Source organism: Podarcis raffonei, chromosome 11 (genome assembly GCF_027172205.1).
Source record: "Podarcis raffonei isolate rPodRaf1 chromosome 11, rPodRaf1.pri, whole genome shotgun sequence".
NCBI classification, from domain to species: domain Eukaryota; kingdom Metazoa; phylum Chordata; class Lepidosauria; order Squamata; family Lacertidae; genus Podarcis; species Podarcis raffonei.
Genome location: NC_070612.1, coordinates 32354001 through 32376355, shown reverse-complemented (window position 1 = coordinate 32376355; position 22355 = coordinate 32354001).

Here is a 22355-nt window from a genome sequence, read left to right as displayed (position 1 = left end):
TCAATAAATTACCCATTGATTTATTCAGAACTCCAGACAGTAGGGGAAACTTATTCCTGCTGTCCATTCCCCCCACCCCATTCAGGTTCCTGGCAGGTTCGGACTGCTGTGAAAGTTTCACAAATTTTGCACCCTGTCCACCTTCACAGGGCCATGAAGATTTATTTCATGTGACTCAGGAAGGGTTTGGAGGGTGTAGAGTCCTCATCCTAGTTATTTCTTCTGCTTGAACTAAATAAATAAATAAATGCCAAAACAGTAGGGGGTGAATTTGCCCACACCTCTCATTTCTCCACAGATTTCCCTGCAAACAGAGAAAATGAGAAATGGCATTGTGCACATATCACGACCCTGCAGGCTAGCTTTGCACATTCTGAGCATTTTGTACTGGGGAAATAGGGGTTGTGAATCATATATTTGCAAGTATGTGTTCTGTAGAGTTCGCTGTCGTAATGTGATGCCAACTGCCAACTGCCCCTCCCCAAAAAAACCCCACAGAGCTGTGTGAAGGCCGAAGTAAACATTAGAGGCAACACAGGACCGGCACCAAAGAACAGCATCTCTTCTCTTAACCTGCTGTATCATTTACATCATGACACAACAAAATCTTTTGTCAGGCTTAGCGAAATTATTACATGCTGAAGAAGACAAGGGGGAAACTGGAGGAGAGGGGATTTTGCTCAGTAGTGAGGCATCTCTTCTGCATGTAGATGGGCCCAACTTCAGCATAGCTGTCAACTTACAGAATTGAAAATAAGGGGCCAGCAGCCTTGAAAATAAGGGACCAGCAGCCAAAATAAGGGACCAGCAGCCAAAATAAGGGACCTGCAGCCTCACCTGTTCCAGGCACTCCAGTCTTCCTGTCCTCCTGCAGTCTGGTCAAACTCATGCTGGTAGCTTCGAGAACACTGTCCAACCAACTTTGTAACCAGAGGTTCAACTGAATAGAATCTGAATCACATGCACCACAAGGCCTATGCAGCCTCAACTTAAGATGGCTCCCCGGCCTGGCTTTGCACTGCAAAGTTTGCAGCAGCACGTGCAACAAAATGGCGTCCAGCACTCAAAAAACCCCTCAGCTTGCATCATCTAGCCACACACAAGGCATGAAAGCTCCACCCCCCAGTCGTTCTTAGACTTCTTATTGGGTGAGCAACACAGCCAAGCAGCACAGTTGGAGCCTCCCTCCTCCCTGGCCGGCAGGGAGGGAGGGAGAGGAGCTGCTTCCTTTGAAATTTAAGGGACATCATTTAAGGGACATCCATCAATAAGGGACAGCAGTGGGACATGGCGCTGGAATAAGGGACTGTCCCTTCAAATAAGGGACACTTGACAGCTATGCTTCAGTCCCCAACATCCAAGACTGAAACCCTATGGAGCTTCTGCTGCAATAGTGAGTGAGATGGACCCATGTTTTGACTTGCTATAGAGCAGCTTCCTATGCTCCTATGACAGAGGTGGGTAAGGCACTTTAAAAAATCAGGACAGATTGTTGTCATTATTTAGGATGTGAGGGGACTGGAAGGAAAAGGCTACTGCAGCAGTGATGTTGTGACTAGCAGAGATGCCCAAAATGGTGGAAAGGATAGTTAAGCTATCAGAAACTGGATCGAGCTGATAATTTGAGCAAAAAATGCACGGCCATCATACCTCTCAACACCCCCTGCCGCTCTCCAGCATTCGGCTGTAAACTGAAAGCAGAAGCATTCTAATTTGTCTCTCAAATAGTGCTATTTCTGGCATATTGATTTGATGCACTGCAGCTTTGGAGCATGCTTATCAACAATTAGAGCAGCAAAGTGCTTTATCCCAGCTTGCTCTGCTATATTTGTGATTATTTATTCTCTGTTTGTGGGGCAGAGGCTGCAGGAGGCTGTAGAGCAGGCTGCTGTGGACAGGCATGTGTTTAATTCATTAAAGCTAATGGACTTAACTTTGTTGTGCTCATGAATTTCAATGGGTCTACTCTTGAGTTGCTAGGCTGAATGCTACCCATGGAGTGAGACATTATTCTAGTTTTTTGGAATACATGTGCATTCTGGGGCAAATCAGGGTGGCTGCCCCCCATAGTGAGGGCAAAGAAAATATATCACATCCAATAGCAGCTAAAACCTCCAAGCAGCTTTCAAGGGAAGATGCATTCACACCACCAGTTGGATCCAGACTTAGATCCCATTGGTATCCATGTGAAGTCATGTCTGACTTGGCCTTTGAGGCTACAGTGGAAAAGACTTCTCTGTAGTGGCACCTCGAGAGATTCATCTGGTACCTTCTTTAGGGTTATTTTGCTGCTGGATGAAATACTTTTTAAATTTGTGTTTTAAAACAAACCTTAGGGTTTTTTTCATTGATTTACAATGAATTTAAGAAAATGTTTAAACGCTCTTTCCCTAAAAAGCCTGAAGCCTTCCCGCTATGAATTATGGGAAACAAAATTCCAAAAAAGTTCACCTTGCATGTGTGAATGCATATTTTCTCTTGGTTTATCATGAGGCCCAGCTCTACAAAACATTTTTTAAAAAGCACAAACATATGATTTGCACCCCTTGAGATTGTCTGTAAAGGGATTCACCAGTCAAGAAATCAGCAAATGTGACATATTGATTTCAAAATGAATAAAATCAATTTTTGTCACATGGAGAAAGACTAAATTACTTCCAGTGAGTGCACTGAAAATTGCATTAGCCCTTGGCTTGGTAACAGCAAATTGCTTAGATCTTGATTTGCAAGTGTTACAACAGAAAAGAGTTTTCTTATGAAAGTAAAGTAATAGATATATATATAAAAAGCATTCTCGGGAGATGCGGGATGAAAAGAGCAACAGAATCTGTTATATTTTACATGCAGGAAAGCAAACAGTTACAGAGAAACTGTGAAAAGTGGGAATCCTATTTATTGCAGACTGAAATAAGGAGAATGGTTTAGAACAAATTATACCAAGGTTATATAAAAACTATGAGAGGACACTATTTGGCATCTGAATTCCTAGCAGTTGCTGATGGTGTAGAAGCCTATACTCTAGATTATCATTTGAGGTCAGGGAAATTAACCTACTACATAACTGTAGGGTGCCGTGAATAATAACAGTGCCTGACTTCCAGCACAGAATATTCTAGATAATTTTGAATATTTGCTTTCACATTAAAAAAAAAAAGTATTTAAGGGAAGCTTAAAAACTGGATAGGGGGCATCTTCTTATAAACTCACAGCGATCCAATCTGGAGATGGAGATGCAGAGCAGCAGCTCCACCACTATTTCTAAAGGTAGGCAGCTTAAAAAAAATGCTACTGCAGGGGGCCCAAAGTTTGAAGGACTAGTGGGGCTTTGGCTCCAACACCCCATTTCAGGATTTCCCACTGGCTACCACTGGCATAAGAACTGCCAGTGTCAGCTTTTTGTCTCTGCCTTGTCAGCGCCTGGCAGTGGTGAGGCAACTTCATGCCATCCCAACTCTCCCTCCGCCATCAACATGTGGAAGGGGTAAGATTGTACTGCTGCAATTTCCAGAGGCCAGGACACAGATTTGGTCCCAAATTCTCCCATTGATAACAATTTTATTATTTGTAAAAAGTATCCCCACTTTTTTCTTCCCCAAAAAAACAATCCTGATCTAGCTAACCATGAAAACACAAACTTACCAAGCCAGAAACAGCAGCAAAGAGCAAAATTGCAAAGAGCAGTACCTCGGGTTACAAACACCTAGGGGTTACAAAAACTTTGGGTTACAGACTCCGCTAACCCAGAAGTAGTACCTCGGGTTAAGAACTTTACCTCAGGATGAGAACAGAAATCGCGCGGCGGGAGCAGTGGGAGACCCCATTAGCTAAAGTGGTACCTCAGGTCAAGAATGGTTTCAGGTTAAGAATGGACCTTCAGAACAAATTAAGTTTGTAACCAGAGGTACCACTGTACCAACAACTGTTTTCATGTCCAGAACCACAATTTTCTTTCCTTTTCCTAGCATCATATCCTAACCTTGTGCATTTACCTGTATTCATTAGCCAGCATTAGCAAATGAGCATGAGAGAGAAACTCCCTTGTTAATGTTGACATCCTTTCAATCAGTTAAAAACTTGTCCCCAAATTGACAGGGGTCATATTCCAGAAAAGAGAAACTGTGCTCCAGGGAGCCTGCGTCACACAGCTATTGTATAGCTTCGAATCCCAGATGCTTTGCACCAGCCTGACTAGGCAATCAATTGATAAATATCCAGCTAAGTGATGATCAATAAAGATCATCCCTCTTTAGATAGATTCCTTTTCTGTGCTATTTACCTTTAGCAATTAGCCCTGCACCTGGGCCAGCTTCAGAGAGGAGTTCTGCATTGGCTAATCCAAACTCAGCAACTGATATTTAGCTCGTGCCGCTACATCAGATCGAGCAAGCATCCCAATGCAAAGTTCAAAGTCTAAAATTGCCCTTTGACAAGAGAGACACTTCCTGTTGTGTGTGTGCGCATGCCAATAATTTGCCACTCTGAGGAGACACGCTGCCTGACATTTTTTTATATTAAAATGGAATTACGCTAGTTTTCCATCTAGGAATTAAGCCTTTGGAGCTGGCAGACCGACATTACAAAAAATGCCCTTTTTGCAGTGTTGTAACACCCCCACATATCTCAGCACTCTTACAATGTTGCCAGGTTGATCCGGAGTGAATATTAGGTGGAGATGAAAGGACCCTACATTCTGGCAGCGTGAGGGAACAGGCTTTGAGCCCAGAGTACATCCCATCTCTCAAAGAATGTTCCTTTCCTGAAGTTGAATAATATCAAAACTCTAGCTTGGTGCATGCATGCAAAAGGTCCCAGACATTTCCAGCTAAAAGAAACAGAGAGCAGGTCATGTTTGATGTCTCACTGGGTTTTTATATTATGTTGGAAGCAGCCCAGAACGGCTGAGGCAACAGAGTCAGGTGGGCAGGGTATAAGTTGTTGTTGTTTCTGTTTCCTCAGCCTGAGACCATGGAAAGCCTCTTCAAAATAATGGCTTTTCAGGACACCAGAGTAGACAATATGGAACTAAATGCACAAATTGTTTGACTTGGTAAAAGGCCATTTCCTATAGCCATATACAAGGACTTACAGGCAGCAGGGAACTTCAGGTGCTATCCAAGTAACTCAGAGCTTTCCAAACTGTGTGTCGTGCCACATTAGTGTGTCAGATGCAGTGTGTAGGTGTGCTGCACAAACACTCCCTTGCTCCTCCCGGGGCTGGAAAGGGCTTAGTTTAACCTCCAGTTTGCTAGCAAAACTGAATTACTGTGTCGCAAAATGATGCACGTCTAAAAAGTGTGTCAGCAACATTAAATGTCTGGAGAGCTGTAAAGTAACTCATTCCATCAGTGCAAGGATTTCTGCTTGTGCAACAGAACATCCCCTTTCCCCTCTCCCAGACCCTGTGCATTCCCTGGGCTCTCCCCAAATCTACTCCAAAAGTGTGGTGGTGGGGACTCAACATTTTTAAGAGGTATGGGAGGAAGGTAAGTTCTGTTGTGCAAGCAGAAATCCTTGCATTAACCAAATGAGTTAGTTCAATACCGCCCTCTCTTGTGAAGCCTGAAGATCCTGCGTTCATTGGTGGTAGAGTCGTGACTGCAACAAATTGCAGGGGATAAACCCTGCACTGAGGATACATAGTGATAGAAGAGAAACTTGATTCAATTCAGTAGCTGAATCTATCAAATGCCCCCTTTCCAAAACGATATGAGAACCAAAAAAACCCCCCCAGCTATCTTGAAATTCACACTTGCTTGAATTTTGTGGTGCAGTTCTCCAACCAGATAAAGCACTTTTCACTTTAGACTGAAGAGGGGGCACTCTAAGAAGTTAGCTGCAGAGTGATGATAGTGGTATGTTCCCTTCTGTGGGAGGCAGGGAAACTGTAGCAACTGCCAACTGAGCACCTTATTGCTCCTATGCTCCTGACTGCTTCTACAGACATCTGCACTCTGGCCTTTAGCATCTGACGTTTTTGGCACAGCGTTACTTTTTACCCTTCCTTTGCACTTTGGAGAATCTGAGCCCAGGTCCCTTAGAATGTGTGTTTTATTTTTTTTAAGACAAAAATAAATAAATAAAAATCCTGGAATGAGATTTTAAAAACGACTGGCAATCAAGGGGTATTTTCATAAGCAGTGCACTGCACCTCCCACTTATAAAAATTTCAGCGGCGTAAATTCCTCTTAAATTTTAAATACCTGAGGCCTTGTTATTCAGCACACATCTGGGTTTCCCTCTTTATTAATATCATTTTTCCACACACTTACTTTTTTATATTAAAAAATTGTTCCTCTCCCTTATTTAAGTTAAAGTGCTTCTGAATTCCTGAAGAGTCTTGCTGAGCCCAGTAAGGATATTTCCATATGAAAAGTTTAATCAGCATTTTCTCATTACACGCTCAAACATGTGGGAGAGATTCCAGCTGCCATCAAAAAAGGGAAGTGAAACGATCACATTTCTTCATAACTGGATCATCCCGCGTATGAAAAAAAACCTATTTTACGATATATATATGGGGAAAGATAGCTGATTTCTGAAAGATGCATTTTTGAATGATTACAAAATAATGGAATTATGATGGGGATTTGCATATTTAAAGTGCAACCCTCAAACAGAAGGTATGATGTGTTGCCACGAATGTTGCTGGCATTGCACTTAGCTCTATCCCGCTGACTGATGGCAACTGGGTACCTGGTCAGGTACAAACAACATTCACTGTTCTTTCATGAAAATTAAGAATTGTAGCATTTTATGTGCCAGGGATAATAGAGGAGGCAGCTCCTTTCTCATCTGCCTTCCACTTGTCAGGATGCTCATAGTGGCTCCCAGCTGGTGGCCTAGGAAAATGTAAAGACAAGGGAAGGTTCCTTACCGTCCTTTTTTTATTCAGTAATTACAGAGAGAGGCTATAGAACCCAGCCTCTTGGATAATGGTGTTGTCCCAAGTGAATCTCCACCCCTTGTCTCTCCCACTTCCTCATTTGTCACTTCTACCGGTGCTCCTACATGCCCTCTGTCTTTGAGCTCTTTGCTCTCCTACTTTCAGTGCCCACCGGGTTCTGGGAGAGGACGGGGTCTGGAATGCTTTCTAGTGATAACGTGTCAGCCAGCTGCTCCGGCTCCACCTCCTCCTCCTCCTCTCCCATTATTTCCCAACTTTCCCCCTCATCCACCTCTGAGCTGTGACCTCCCTCAAACCCCTGTTGTAAATCTACACTGTCTTCCTCTTCCTCCTCCCTGGAAGGTTCAGGAGGGGGAGGCGGTCTCTGCCATTCCTCCTCTGACGCCTCTAGAGCAGCAATGACAGCAGCAAACAAGTGGGGGTGCATGGGTGTGTGAGACTTATTCTCTAGCACATATTAAACTTGGGGGCACAATGTTTGCCCTCATCTTGAAGAATCCATATTCTAAGCCTGCAATTTACAGGCTTCAGAGCAGCATCTCTGCTTGAAACATCAGCACAACACTCTGCTATTTTCTCCTTCATCATCTCACTTGAAGCCAAGCTGCGATCAATTATGCTGCATTATGCAATTCATTGACACAGCAGAAAGTGCTGTAGCACCGACACCAACGTATTTGTGGGCCTATATATTGTTATTAATATTCATGGTTTTTTCTGTTTTTATAAAACACGGGGAGTGTCCATGATCCAGCTAAAATGGATGAGACTGGATTTAGTACTGTCATTCCACAGACAAGCCCTCAAAACGTTCCCTTCATATTCCCACAAGATGCAGTAATGTCTACCAACTTGGATGGCTTTAAAAGAGGATTAGACATATTCACAGAGGATAAGGCTACTAACCCTGATGGATGTGTTCTGCCTCTGCAGCCAGAGGCAGTGTACTTCAGAATACTAGTTGCTGAAAACAGCAGGTGAAGGAGTGCTGCTGTGCTCAGCTCCCACTCGTAGGCTTTCCATAAACATCTGGTTGGCTGCTGTGAGAACAAAATGGTGGACTAGATGGGCCTTTGGCTCTTTTTATGCTCTTACCCACATAAGACATACTAGGTTTTACAGCAATGCAGGTGCATCAGTGCAGAAATGTCCATGTCTGCATGAAAATTTTGTGAGTTCAGCAGAGTGCATCCTTTTGCAGCTTAACAGAGAAGGTTAGATGGGCTAGTTTTAGCCTTTTAGTTTAAGTAATCCAGGATGCTTTAAGCATGTGCCTATCTAGCAAACATGCATTGTTGGTTTGACTGCATTGTAAATATCCCACACAAAACTGATTGAAGCAGCATGGCAGCAGTGAAAGAGCCTTGGACCTGATCTTATCCTCCTCCCCTTTAATTTTTTGGCATGGCAGAAACCACAAACGGCAGCCAAAAAAGCAATACTGACAGTGGCTCTCTCACTCCTGGCAAGTTATACAAGATATTTCTGTCTCACAGTAATTTCCCTAGAGACAAACCTGGAAGTGTGAATAATTACAACTACCTTTCTGCAGGGCGCTAATAAACGCCGCAATGGTGGCCCAGCAGACCAAATGTCCGTGTAGGTATAAAAACCCTGAAATGATTAATCTCAATAGGTAATTTTCCCTGTGATTATCTGAAGGCTATTTGTTCCGATAAAAACATTGCTTTGGAAACAAAGGAACATTATGTTACAGTTAAACAGCAGCAAGAAAGCTCCTGAGAAATAATGATTTAATAGACTCGCAGAGGGTGAACTTTCTTGGTAGAGAATCAAATAATCCATAATACTCCAATAGCAAACAAATAACTACAACAGCTTCTCAAGACGATGTCAGTTGATATTGAATTGCCTGTAGAGCACAACCAGTCACTCCTACAATATTACCTTAGAAGTGATGACTGCATGAGCTATCCCAGGGCAATTCTTTTGACTTCAAAGGAAGCAGACAGCTGTGCCATTACCTGAACAGATTCATGACCATCGAACAGTTAAAAGAAAAGCGCTGTCTGATTTCTGGTGCATTGGAGCATTAGCATGGCATCACAAGACAGGATCGGGATGATGATTAATTGTTTTAAAGCCATCGAAGACGTGACTGCATGGGAACTCCTCCCGCCTCTGTTTTAATGCCAACAGAGAATTGATGGATCACAGGCATTCTTGCACATGCATTGAGCGGACAGGAAAGTGCACATTATCCCCACTCGCTATGCAAACAGGTGGGCAGAGCAACATTGGGGACCTGGTGTGGGCTGGAGAACAGCAATCATGTAGGATGTGAGGGCTAAGAACCTCAATAAGAAGAGCATTGCTGGATCAGACCAAAGGTGTCATGATGAAGACCTGTTGAAACAGCATTAAAAGGGCATTAGACAAATTCATGGAAGATAAGACTGGTGTGTACTATCCAGGATGGCTAAATAATACATCCAGAATGAGTTGCACTGGGCCTCTGAATTCCAGCTGCTACACAGCAGCAGCACAATGTTTGCAAGGAGGTTCTATGACTGCAGCTTTTTTGTTTTTTGTTTCATTTTTAAAATAATGTATCAATTTTTAAAAAAATTGTATAATGTCTGTTCCGAATTCATTCAGATGGGCTTGTGAGGAAGTTAAACAATGTTGCAACAATCAATTGTTACCCCACACTTTCCAGTGCTTTTCCTATAATTTTCATTACCAAAAAAAAAGCCCTTTTTGTTTATTTAGGAAGCCGGTTTCTTACATGTGTGCCCCACATCCACTTTAATTGCAAAAACTCGAAGTTGCTGCTATGCAAACTGAATCCAGCTCACAAAACATACAGCTCAGTCTGCAAGCTCCATCTTGTCATTTACAGCACATAATCATGGGACTGGCGGTGGCAACTTTGTTATTGCCCAAAGGGAGAAGAGGCACAGACAACAGGGGAGGCTGGCCCTGGTCACACCCACCTTTCATTGGGCCAGCCAGGAATGTGTTGCCTGTCTCAGAGTCCAATGCAGCATTTGGGCTGTGCAACTTCCTTTTCCATTGATCAATTCCTTTTTCATCCCTCTGTGTAAATGGCAAGGATGAACTCTGCTGGGCAAGCAAGCTGACTGAGAACTGAGTCATTCATAAAACAAACACATGCAACATTTACATTCAGTCAATAACACCTGATGACTCTCAGCCAAATACCGAGTCACCTCAGCTGAAATGTTTTGCATTTTTAAAGAGATTGATACGAAATCTCTATTTGTGGTGCTCTATCTTTGCCTCTCATTCCACACATGCAAAGTGTCCGTTGATGTTGCAAGTTATTTAATGATGAGCAATGCACTTGCAGATTTGCCCTTCATTCTGTCTTCAAGGCGATGCTTCAGGAGAACTGAACAGCTACTGCCTTGACTGATGACGAAGCTGAAAGAAGCTCTGCTCCACATACCGTTATAAGTGAATGCTTTTGTTTGAACAGCATCCTGACCCTAAGCTTTTATATTCAGAAGAAAGTTTCAATGATATCAGTGGGTCTCATTTGCAAGTGAAATGTGCCTAGGATTGCAGCCACAATTCTTCTTCTTAATTGGATAATGTCATTACTACTAGCTGAGTCTCAGATCCCTTTATTGTATTTAGTAACTTACACATTAAAAGAAATGTGGCTAATTTGGTGCCTCCCAGCCACCCACACCCCTTGGAATATTGGTGGGTGCTTAATGGAACTTACCTTATCATTTCCATTAAACAGTTCTCAAGTTCTCTACAGCCTTCCTGACTTCCTATGCTTACAGGGAAGCCCAGCTGAGGGTGTCATGGGGTTTCCAGGAAGTGTGGGTACCTAGGGAGGCTGCAGAATGCAGAACTCAAGATAGATAATTTGTGGGGTGAAAGGACGCTCACAAACATTATCCAGTTTTAAGTCAGATGATTGCAACAAAAACATAAAAAACCTGCACCCCATCTGCAAAACATTTCACTAGAATTTTCTCTTCCCTTTGATCATTTTCAAATATATTTTCTTTACTTTTTAATTGATAGAGAACGGGAGCGGGGACACCATGCAGAATTTTTTTTTCAGTGCAGTACTACTGAAAACTCTCTGAAGGAGACTCTGGGACTATTTCACAAGGTATTATATTTGTATGTGAAATTCCTCTAGGGTGCCAATGCTAGTATATGACAGAAGGAGCTGCATTTGCTGCTTATATAAGAACCTCCTTTACAATGTGCTTTGGTCTTTGCATGAATGTAGTTATTGAAAATGATTTTATTTTAGACACGACAGGGACTAGTGGATCAAAATAAAACCCCACAGGTATGTTCAGATTTTTCCAACGCCACATTTAGTGAATAGAAATATGTCCCGCAGTCCTGCAAAAGAAATAGCTACTGTTGCCCAAGCTGGCCTGAAGTCACACATATATGGAGTCAGCTTAGAATAGAACACAGGTCTCCACCTAGTTTTGTGGTCTCATGCTTACACCAGGAGGTTGAGGGAGGTGGTAAACAGAGCTGCCCATGAGACTAGGATATAAAGTTGCTTTCCTATCCAAGTGGCTTGCCAGGCATTCACAGGGGAACTAATAGTACCTTTTCATTATTGACCAAACTTTGGTTTACTACTGGAGTGTCAGCACTGAACACCCTCTGAGATCAATTTCTTGTTTGCAGAGAGCTGCTGTCACTGTTATTATCTCAAGTGCCAACCGTCAACTTCGCCCATAAGGAAGGGCTATCAGTCCTCAGGAGCAACATGGTTTTATCTATTCAAGGGCACCAGGAGAGAGAGAGTTAGTTCCTGGTGTCATAGCACAGATAGCTCACATTTACAGCATTTCATTTTGTGAGTCACACACCAACTGTAATGAAAGCAGGATCTGAAAGGGGGAAGAAAATGCAAGGGAAGTCTCGTAAAAGCGGCATGATTTAAAAGCTGGCAGTATGCAGAATGCTTAGTGAAACAAGAACTCAAAGTCTACTTTCTTATTTTGGATGTGGACCCAGCAGGGATATCTAGGAAGCCGTTGGCTAGTTGCACTTGGAGAGCTCAGCTATATAGGGTTTTTTTGGATTTATTTATACACTGGGGTTAGTTTTATTTATACAAGAAGGATGCTGCTGAATCGGACTAAAGGTCCATCTAGTTCAACATTCTGTTTCAAACAGCGGGCAGCTCTAAATGCTTCTGGGAATTTGCAGGCAGGACATGAAGGCAGCATCTTTCCTCTTGTTTGTTCACAACATCTGGCATATATACTCTGAACATGGAGGTCTGGTTTAGCTGTCATGGAGGGCATGAGACCACCTGAAGAGGCAGTCTCCCTGCAGCCCCTTGCATCCTCTGAAAGCCCCTTGCTCCTGAGGGTTAGGGACCCTCCAGAAAAGGGAGTGGCTTAGGAGGAAGGGGCAATTGGCAAAAACTGCCCCTGCCACCAGTGAAATCCACCACTAAATTTAAAACCTTCCATAAATGAAAGGAGATCTCCTGTTGATGAAAGGCAGAAGTTCTACCCTTCTTTAAGAAGTTGAAAAGTGAGCAATTGAATTTCTAAGAATACGTACTGTATGTAAGGGGCTGGCAGCCTTTTGGGGTCCATTTACAAGCCAAAGAAAATGTTCTGGGCACCACACATGTACGCACATGGCAACCAAGCATATACCACAACCTATTCTTTTGTCTACGGTAGAATGCTTCATGTAAATCAGCAAAGCTGTGGTGGACAATACATACACACACCACCGTCAAGCACACACCACTTGGTGGTACAGAATGCTTCATACAAGTAGCATCAAGGGATGTCACATAATTGCAATGGAAATGGTGTGGCAGAGGTTGTGAGCTACCCCCAATCTCTGTTAGAATTCCTAATCCATGATTGCAGCCTTAGGATTGTTGTCTATCACATGACAGTATATGTTTTGACTCCACAGAGTGGGAAGTGATGGAGACATGATGTTTGTGTTACTGTGTTCCATGAAGTGGGACTATTGTCCTTTGTTCTTTTTCTCTTTGCTGTCTGATGCTAGAGAGAGAGGGAGCCATGTTGCAGTGCTCCATGTGTTTATATGTAAATAAAGCAGATTAGCCCAAATGCTGAGTTGCTGAGGTCTGTCACGCAAGGTGCGCAAACTCTGCGGGTCCCTAAGTGTGCCAATGTTGGTTGGCATCGGTCGCTGTGATGTTCGGGCTGAAGAAAGCTTATGAAGCTCCCGAACGATCAACCAGGAGGGAGAGAACATGCCAGTTGGGCATGTGACTCTGCCAGGGTCCTACTCGAGTGTAGGCTAAACTCCTGACAGCAAGGTTCCAGGGGGTTCCAGGCACTCACCCAGGATTGTGTTTCCTTTGGGAAATCAAGGCACAACAGAGACTTGTGTCCTTAAGAAAAGTGGTTTATTGTACACATATTTACAACTAGGTATACTCTGGTGAGAGTTTGGTGAGAACACGACATCCCAAGGGGGGCTTGTTCCCCACAGCAATGCAGCATTGGAGTCCAAGGCATCCTGCACACCATCTCCATGCCTCTGTCCCAACTTGCCAAGATGATTCTGTTTTCACAGCAACGCATGGAGTTCATCCCACTTCCTTTCTTCTTCCCAAGAACTTTGCTTCAAGTGTCTCCTCCCCACTGTCTGCTTGCCCTCCTTATCCAGACCTGTTTTTCAAAAGGACACATTTTTCCTGTGTGACACCACACTTCCAATAACCTCCCCCTCCCAACTCTGCTACTCACCCAGAGCTCAGGCATAGGGTCAATGATTGACCATTGTCCAGTAATTACCCTTTGTTGGCCCTTCTCCCCAATCAATTTCCTGGTTTAGCCTGCATATTAAATCAAACCTTTCCATATTCCAAATATCATCAAATTTCTATCAGTTATGAATTTCTAACGTTCACTGAGTCTAGCAGTTATGAGTGCCCTTGCACGCCCAAACCGTAGTCAGGAATGGAAATCAGTCAAGTGAACTTGATTGGTATTGATTCATACTTTTTTCTAAAGCCTGCTAATGATATGTAATTAATGACATTTTTTACATTGTTTTGCTGTTTTCTTTACACTGAAAAGAATACAAGTTATGTAACTTACATAAATACTTATATAACTTATGTAAATTACGTTTAAAAGCAGACAGCGGGATGAATAATGTAGCATTTGGCTGAAAATGAACTACAATGGAATGTAAACAACACTGATGGTAACAATTACAAGTCAGAATGGGAATTGCTGCTTTCTTGCATCCCTGATTTTCAAGCCTAATTTCGGGGGTGGGGGCTGAGAAGGCCTCTCCTCCCCCCAGAGGGGATGGGTTGTGAGTGGGAGCAGCTTCCCACAGCTGCAGGGAGGCGTATTCTGATTGCCTCTGCAGCCGCAGCCAAGCCTTTCAGCTGGCCAATAGGGCTGGCTGGTGGGCAGGGTTAGCTGCATTTAAGCAGCCGCAGCAGTGCTCTGTTCCCAGTCGGTTCCTGCTTGCATCGGATCTCCCGCCCTCCCTCCCTTTTAGGTCAGCTTCCTTTGCATATTGACCTTGCTATGGACTTTGGTTGGTTGCCTTGGTTGCCCAAGGGGCCTGGTAGAACTTTTTATCCATTTGAGAAATTGGCACCAGCCTCTTGGGTTTTTTTGCCTACCTTGTAGCAACTCGTCACAACTTTCTGGTATTGGCAGTTAGGCATTGGAATAGGTGTGCTGTGTTGGAGGATTGGGTATGGGCCATCATCTACCCCTCCTCTTTTGGGTATTCCGTTAAAGGAATCCAGCAGTAGTGGATCCTGTCCAATGCCCTGCTGGTGGCTAGGGCCATGGCAAGACCCCCGGTGATGTCATGGGGAAGCTTCCAGTTGTATTTGCATCAACAAGCTCCTCCCACTGGTTGTTAACCCTGAAATGACTCCCTGCTGAGTGGGGTGGAGTCATGTATTGCTGTTTTAACCAATGCCTAAGCCAATACTACTCATATGCTGTAACCAATAAAGTTGTGGCCTTATTTTGCCCATTAACCTAAAATAATGTGTCTTTGTGTCTTATTATAATCCTATGCGGGTGGTGGGTCCTCGGCTCACAATTCCCAGGAAGGTCTCTATGATCACAGCATTCAGTTTACAAAATGTACTGTGACTATCCACATGTCTCGTGGTTTATGTGTTAAATGAAGATTAAAAAGGAGAAACAGAAAAGTTGAAATTCTTATTATAAGTGGCAAGATACAAATTCATCTTATTTGGTTCTAAGATGCTGGCAGTACTTGTGGGAAGGCTGTGCACTATTTGGTCTCTCAATATTTAGGGCCCAAGTGCAAGATGACTCTCAATCTAATGCAAGGACAGAGGTCCCATGGCCCTCCAGACATTCTTAGATTCCACCTCTCATCAGTCTCTGGCAGCCTGACCAGTGGTCAGGGATTGTTATAATCTAACAGCATTTGGAAGGCCACAGATTCCCAAACCCTAGTCTACTGTGTGAGCTTGCACTGTTCAAAACTTCGGCTGCAGGTGAGAGGAAAGTATTTGTGGCCCTTAATCTGGGATGGTTCATTCACACTCGCAGGTCATCCATCATCAGTCAATGAACGAAGATCACGTATTCATGGACTGGTCCTTAATCACCATCATTAATATATTTTCCCAAGTAATTTAAGGTTTCTAGGCAACTGAAGGAATTCATGCATTGCACTGTGAGAGCTCAAGCAACATCCTATGGCTGTCAGTCAAAGCAGCACACCTGAACACTTATTATGAATCACAGAACTCTGGCATTTGATCCTAGCCGTCCCATACATAAACTGTTAACTACTATTTGTTAAATTTGTGTCCTACCCTTTTAGGAGCTTTTTAGTACTTCTAAGTAAGGCTCTTCCAACCAGATATGCTCCAGGTGTTTTCGACCACAGCTCCTATCAGGCCCAGATGGCATAGCCAATGGTCAGGGATGATGGGAGTTGTAGTCTAAAGCATTGGGAGAGCATCAGGTTCAGAAAGTCTGTGCTAGGGTATCATGTCCCAGGACTGCCCTATTGGTCTTCAACATCTGTAGGGCCACAAGGTTCTCATCCCTGAGCTAACACAAATAAATTCCACATGGATCTTGCCAGTTTGCCCTGTTAAATGATACAGTTAACAGTGGGTGTTTTCATTGCCTTCAGCTAATTACTAGACTTCAGAGAGATTCAAATTCACAGTTATTTAGGCTGGAGAAAGAAGATCCTGTTTACAAGAACCCAAAATCATCTAGATAAATTAATAAGTTGCAGTAGGTAAACAGATGTGATATATTTCCTGGGCTGTTGTAGAAATACTTTGGGACATAGAATTATTTACCATAATAATGACTGGCAGGGGGATGCTGTTTGGAAAAAATAACCCACAGGAACCAAGGACACATGAGTAACAAGAAGCAATGATAAATTAATTCCCTGCTGGCTGGGAAGTAAAATTAAACAGGTATTCCTAGCACATTCTTCCAAAGGCTAGATCATGGAAAAATCAATCCCCAAGCAGACAGACACCCAGTAGTAGCAGCAACAAGATGGATTCAAAGTGCAATTAAAATGTCAAATAAAATAGCTAGATGTTGTTCCTTCATGCCCTTTCAGTTTAGCTTTCTGAAATCTGACTTTATTTTTCTTTGAACCAAAGTCCAATGTAGGTCTGCCAGAGCAATATGTTGTGGTGCACTCGAGTAATAATCATCATAATGGTTCTCATAATTTAGTGATTCCTGTACAGTGGCTTTGGGATACATGGGCAAGTACGGTACATTGCATGGCGCTGTGGTCTAAACCACTGAGCCTAGGGCTTGCCAATCAGAAGGCCAGTGGTTCAGATCCCCACGACGGGGTGAGCTCCCATTGCTCGGTCCCTGCTCCTGCCAACCTAGCAGTTTGAAAGCACATCAAAGTGCAAGTAGATAAATAAGATCGCTCGGGCGGGAAGGTAAACGGTGTTTCTGTGTGCTGCTCTGGTTTCGCCAGAAGCAGCTTAGTCATGCTGGCCACATGACCTGGAAAAACTGTCTGCAGACAAACGTCGGCTCCCTCAGCCAGTAAAGCGAGATGAGTGCCGCAACCCCAGAGTCGTTCATGACTGGACTTAACTGTCAGGGGTCCTTTACCTTTACCCTTCAGATCAATCTGGAGTAGAGGATAGCCTGTGATTGCATTCCTCAATTGGTGACTGTGTGGCTGGGACCTTGGTTGCTTCTAAATGGCCTGCATTCAGGAGCATTCACCCTGATTTGCTTTGAGGGAGATTAGGTAAGTTTGCATCAAACGTATGTAATCCAACACTTCCCAGTGCATTTTCAGGCAGATCCACGCCAAATCCAATGCACATGACTTTCCCCAAAGAATCTTGGGATCTGTATTATATACAGTATATATATATATTTTTAAAATGCAAGCCGGTGAAGGAGGGGGGAGCTGCCCAAGGTTCTTTGAAGAAAGGCATGTGCTAAAACTGCTTTTCCACTACACTCCTTGGCTTCTGATTTTGCTGCTTCACTTGTTACCTAACCTGGGTAAAGGTAAAGGGACCCCTGACCACTAGGTCCAATCGTGGCCGACTCTGGGGTTGCGGCGCTCATCTCGCTTTATTGGCCGAGGGAGCCAGTTTACAGCTTCTGGGTCATGTGGCCAGCATGACTAAGCCGCTTCTGGTGAACCAGAGCAGCACACAGAAACACCGTTTACCTTCCCGCCAGAGCGGTACCTATTTATCTACTTGCACTTTGACGTGCTTTTGAACTGCTACCTAACCTGGATACTTTTTGACAAAGTGCGAGAATTTAAATAATTTTCTCTCTCCTTGGGTCAGACCCGAGAGTCCAACCAAATGATGGGTCTCGTTGTGCCACCAGCCTGGCATGCGACAGCGGGGCTGGACCAGAATCTCTCCCGGTCTCCTCTTTGCAGAAGGCGGCTCGCCTCGCTCAGCGCGGCTGGGGAAGAAGCGCGTTTGCGGCTTGTTTGTTGAGTCAACAGCGCCACCTAGAGATCCCGCGCCGACATAGGCGTGTTGCGCCGCGTCGTTTGCTTTCAGGCCAGCCCAACAAAGCGAAGGCGCGAGCTCAACTGGACGCGGCGAGCCCTCCTTTTGCTCTCGACCTTCCTCGAGCCGCCTGTCCTTTTCTCCGCCCTCCCTCCTCTCTTCCTGCGCCTTCGCGCGGCGCTTCGGCCTCCCGCTCCCCCCGAGCCGCCCCTTGTTTCCTGAGGGCGGGTTCCGTTGGCTTTCTCTCCGGCTCCAGGAGCCATCAAAGGCCGCTCTGTTATTGAAATAGGAAGCCGTTTCCTCTCCAGCGAGAGCTGCTTTGCTCAAGGCGGGAATCAATGGCCCCTATATATTCTCCTCGGCCTTATAAATAAATACCTCCTGTTTGCTCGGCAGGGAGGGCGGCGGCGCGCCGCCTCTCGCTCGGCCGCTGCTCGGAGGGAAGGCGCGCCTCTCCAAGCGCCCCTTGTGGCCGCCGCGCTCAGCCGCCCCTTCTCCTCTCCAAGAAGAGCGGGGCCCACCCCGCTTTCCATTCACCGCCCCACGCACACCCCCAAAATACACACAACCCGAAGACAGCTGGGTCTTCATTTCGGAGTTGCTGCTGCTGTGTTGATACTAATTTCACAACTCCTAGGAACTTTGTAAGGGACACAACATAGATATGTATATGCAGGTGGTGTGTAGCCTTAATAAACAACTATTTGACTTTCAGAAGACGTCTGAAGGCAGCCTTCTATAGGGAAGCTTTATCCATGTTTGATGCTTTATTGTGTTTTTAAATATTTCTGGGAGCTGCCCTGAGTGGCGGGGCAACCCAGTCAGATGGGTGGCATGTAATAAATGTTACTGTTGTTAGCATGCACCTACAAGCTGTCAGTAGGATCAAGGCATTTCTCTTTATTGGGGCTGCAATTGGTAGGCAGATGAAGCAATCCAGGTTGAACATACCAATGTCTACAGTGCAGTAAGTTCTGCTGTGTAATATGGGGCTTACTCCCAGGTAAGTGGATATAGGATTGCAGCCTGACCAATTGGCAAAGGTTGTTCCCAGATGATCTGTTGATCGAGGATTCATCCCGATTTTTTTGAACGACGTTTGTGGGGAGGTTACCCAACGCCGGTGGTTTATGGAGCACTCATCCTGGTTTGTTTGCAATGTCCATCAATTCTTATCCCACACACTTTCCGGCATTTCTCCCATCACTTTCATCATTGCAAAAAGTCTCATTTTGGAGGGAAGCAGGAGTTTGTTGTAATTGGAAAAGCCCACAGTTTAACCAGAAGGATTGCGTAGAAGGACTAGCTTAGCCTGGGGACTAAGAAATGTCCCCAAAGAAATGAGATGTCTTAACTCTCTTGAGTTTTCCTAGAGCAAGCACAAGAGGGACAGGGCCCTCCCCACCCCTAGTAGAGAGACCCCCATGGTTGTGCTGGACTCAGAAGTACTAGAGATTCTGGACTGAGCAAGACAGGGAGGAACTTCCTGTCCATCCCTGTGTCAGAATTCAGCAGGAGAGGTGCTGTTTCATCTTTATGCTAGCCCTGGGACTCAAAGGCATTCTAGGTTTTTCTAAAGCTCAGTATTATGTTGAGGAAAAGCCTTCTCATTCAGGGAGGTGCATGGTTTTGGGCAAGCACAAATTTGAGGTGGTTGCCAAAGATGGTAGAAATGCATGGATCCCACCCCCTTGGTGAAGTGTCTTCTAATTCACTAAATAGCTGGAGTGTGAGCCTGTACTTTTTGTTTATAGGAACAAACTCTTGGTAAACATGACTGGATCTTTATCAAAACATGCCAAGGAGCAGATGACTCACCAACTTTTCATTACCTGAATGCTTTCCTCCTCTCCCTTTTACTTTAAAATAAAAATAAAACTTGGCTGCTGCATTAGCAGTGATTGTGGTAGTGGCTTCTCTGCCACCACCATGTGCCCGTCTCCCCTTGCTCTGAGAAAGAGACACGGGATTCCTTTTTCAGAGCCAGGCATTCTGGGCAAGGTGGCAAGAAATGCTTTTTAAAAAAGAGAAAAGGATACCTTCTCTCCAGGGACCTTACTTAGAGTGAGGCAAAGTAGAAGAGCAGGCAGCAAACCTTGCTTGGAGAGGTGCACCATAATGAGGTAACGTGATGGGGTAGAAGTTGATCTCACCTGTACCCATCACCTGAGACATGTTGATAACATCTCACCCCACATCTCCTGGTGACCACTCCCAACTCCCAATGTGTTCAAAGGCCCAGAAGACAAGATGGAACCTTATGGGATCCCACCAGACAGCAGTCATGGGGTCAAACACACATCCTCAGTGCTATTCTCTGGAACTGAAGATAAGATTCCAATACAAACCCAGACAGTTTGTCTTTCTTACAATGAGTTTGTTCACACTCAGAATAGTGGAACAATCCAGCAAAATTTAATTGGGACTAGAAGTATTTTATACTGACAAGCAGCAAAATTAGGTTTGCCACCCAGCATGCATTTGATGGGAAGTCACAGTCAATTTGAATTTCTTGGTTAGCATAGCTCTATGATACATCTTTGCAAACACGTATTTGTTGCAGTCATGATTAGGTGTACACTAAAACACTTTTGTGTATACTGTATCTTAAAAACATTGTGTGTGAAGTGGCTGCCCTACTGAAATCAGCATACAAACATACAGTGGTACCTCAGGTTAAGTACTTAATTCGTTCCGGAGGTCCGTACTTAACCTGAAACTGTTCTTAACCTGAAGCACCACTTTAGCTAGTGGGGCCTCCCACTGCTCCTGCGCCACCAGAGCACAATTTCTGTTCTCATCCTGAAGCAAAGTTCTTAACCTGAAACACTATTTCTGGGTTTGCAGAGTCTGTAACCTGAAGCGTATGTAACCTGAAGCGTATGTAACCCAAGGTACCACTGTATTCTAAAACAGGAGCATCTGTATTTTTTTCTGCTGTAAGGTTTCTTCTGTAATGATATAAGTAAAATCAATGGACCTGATACTGCCTCTTCTCTGCCCCCTCCAATATTTTGGATGGTGTGTTTATTCTGCAAGACCCTTGCTTCCTCATCTCTGTGAGTTATTCATTAAAAAAAAAACCCAAACATTTTTTGTTCCACTTTTATCTGGGGATGGGGAAAGTTGCTTTTAGGATTGATGCAGCAGCCAGTCAATCAGCAATGTGTTGCTCTAAACCAAAGATGGGGGAGGCGATGGGGGTGCCACTTTGTGAATGACACAAAGGTTAGCGAATCAACACTGAGCAACTCAAAGACTAGCCAATCATCACTGAACAAAATCAGCATCTGTTGGAAAGCATAACAGGTTTCCACTTAGCTTGCTCTGTTGGAGAGGATGGTGCATGTGTTCAGTATGTGATATGTTTTTGCACAGTGGGCTCACTGCTGAAATTATCTCTCCACACCTCTTAGTCCTGACAAGGACCCTTTGTACCACTTTCAGTAAGACTTAGTTGCAGCTCACCCTTTTGGGAATGTTCCTAGCGTGTTTGGCATTGGGGTGTGAGTCAGCAGAACTTATTACATCTACAGCTATATATGGACATTTCAAGCACAAACTCAATATGTACCTGTAGCTTACTAAAGAACTCTTTTTGTTCAAGTAAACTAGTTGTTTGTGACCAAAATATTGCTGCTGGATCTGGCAAGATCATTTATGTTTGTGGCCAAACAGGAGTAGCACATATTCATACCCAGGCAGTACAGAACACATTATAAATAACTTATTCCACCATAGTGCCATGCCTCTTCCTGCAGAGAAATGATGTCTCGAGGCTGCACCATGGCAGCAGATATGTGGCACCTAAGCAAACAGAAGGTGGGAGTTTAGAAAGGGGAACTCCAGAGGGCAAGGACAAGGGTTTGCATTTAGCTATGACAGTCCAAACATTTATTATTATTATTCAGTCACTTTTGTTGGGCCTTGACGGGGCATGTGTTACAGATGCTGGGATCAAGACCCATTCACTTCCACACCCCAGTGGGGTGAGGGTGGTAAAAAGGCATCCCAAACACATTATTTTGCTTTTTGAACATTTCCAAAAGCTTGGATTTATAACTAGGCATGAGCCATGTACCATATCCATGAGGTCATCTGCAAGCACCGCCAGTAAATCGCAAAATGCAATATTTTTCTCCCACTGTCAAGATGACACAGCCCAAGTTTTTTTTTCAAATTGCCAGGTTCAGGGAAAAGGGAAGCAAGCCATGCAAAGCCTAGCTAATTCATATCTCGGTTTAAGTCACTACTATGCAACAGATTATTGGAGATTTGATGTTGCTCATGGAGGCAATTTTTTCTCAGCATCAATCTTATGAAAATGACCATCCCCTTCCCCAATTTAATCTGGGTTTACCATTCCCACAGGTGTTGTTACTTATAGGTGAAATGCTAAAGCAAGATTAAATGGGAACATAATATGAGGCAGCATTTTGGCAAGGACCTCATCCCGTGGGTGATATGCCTACTTGC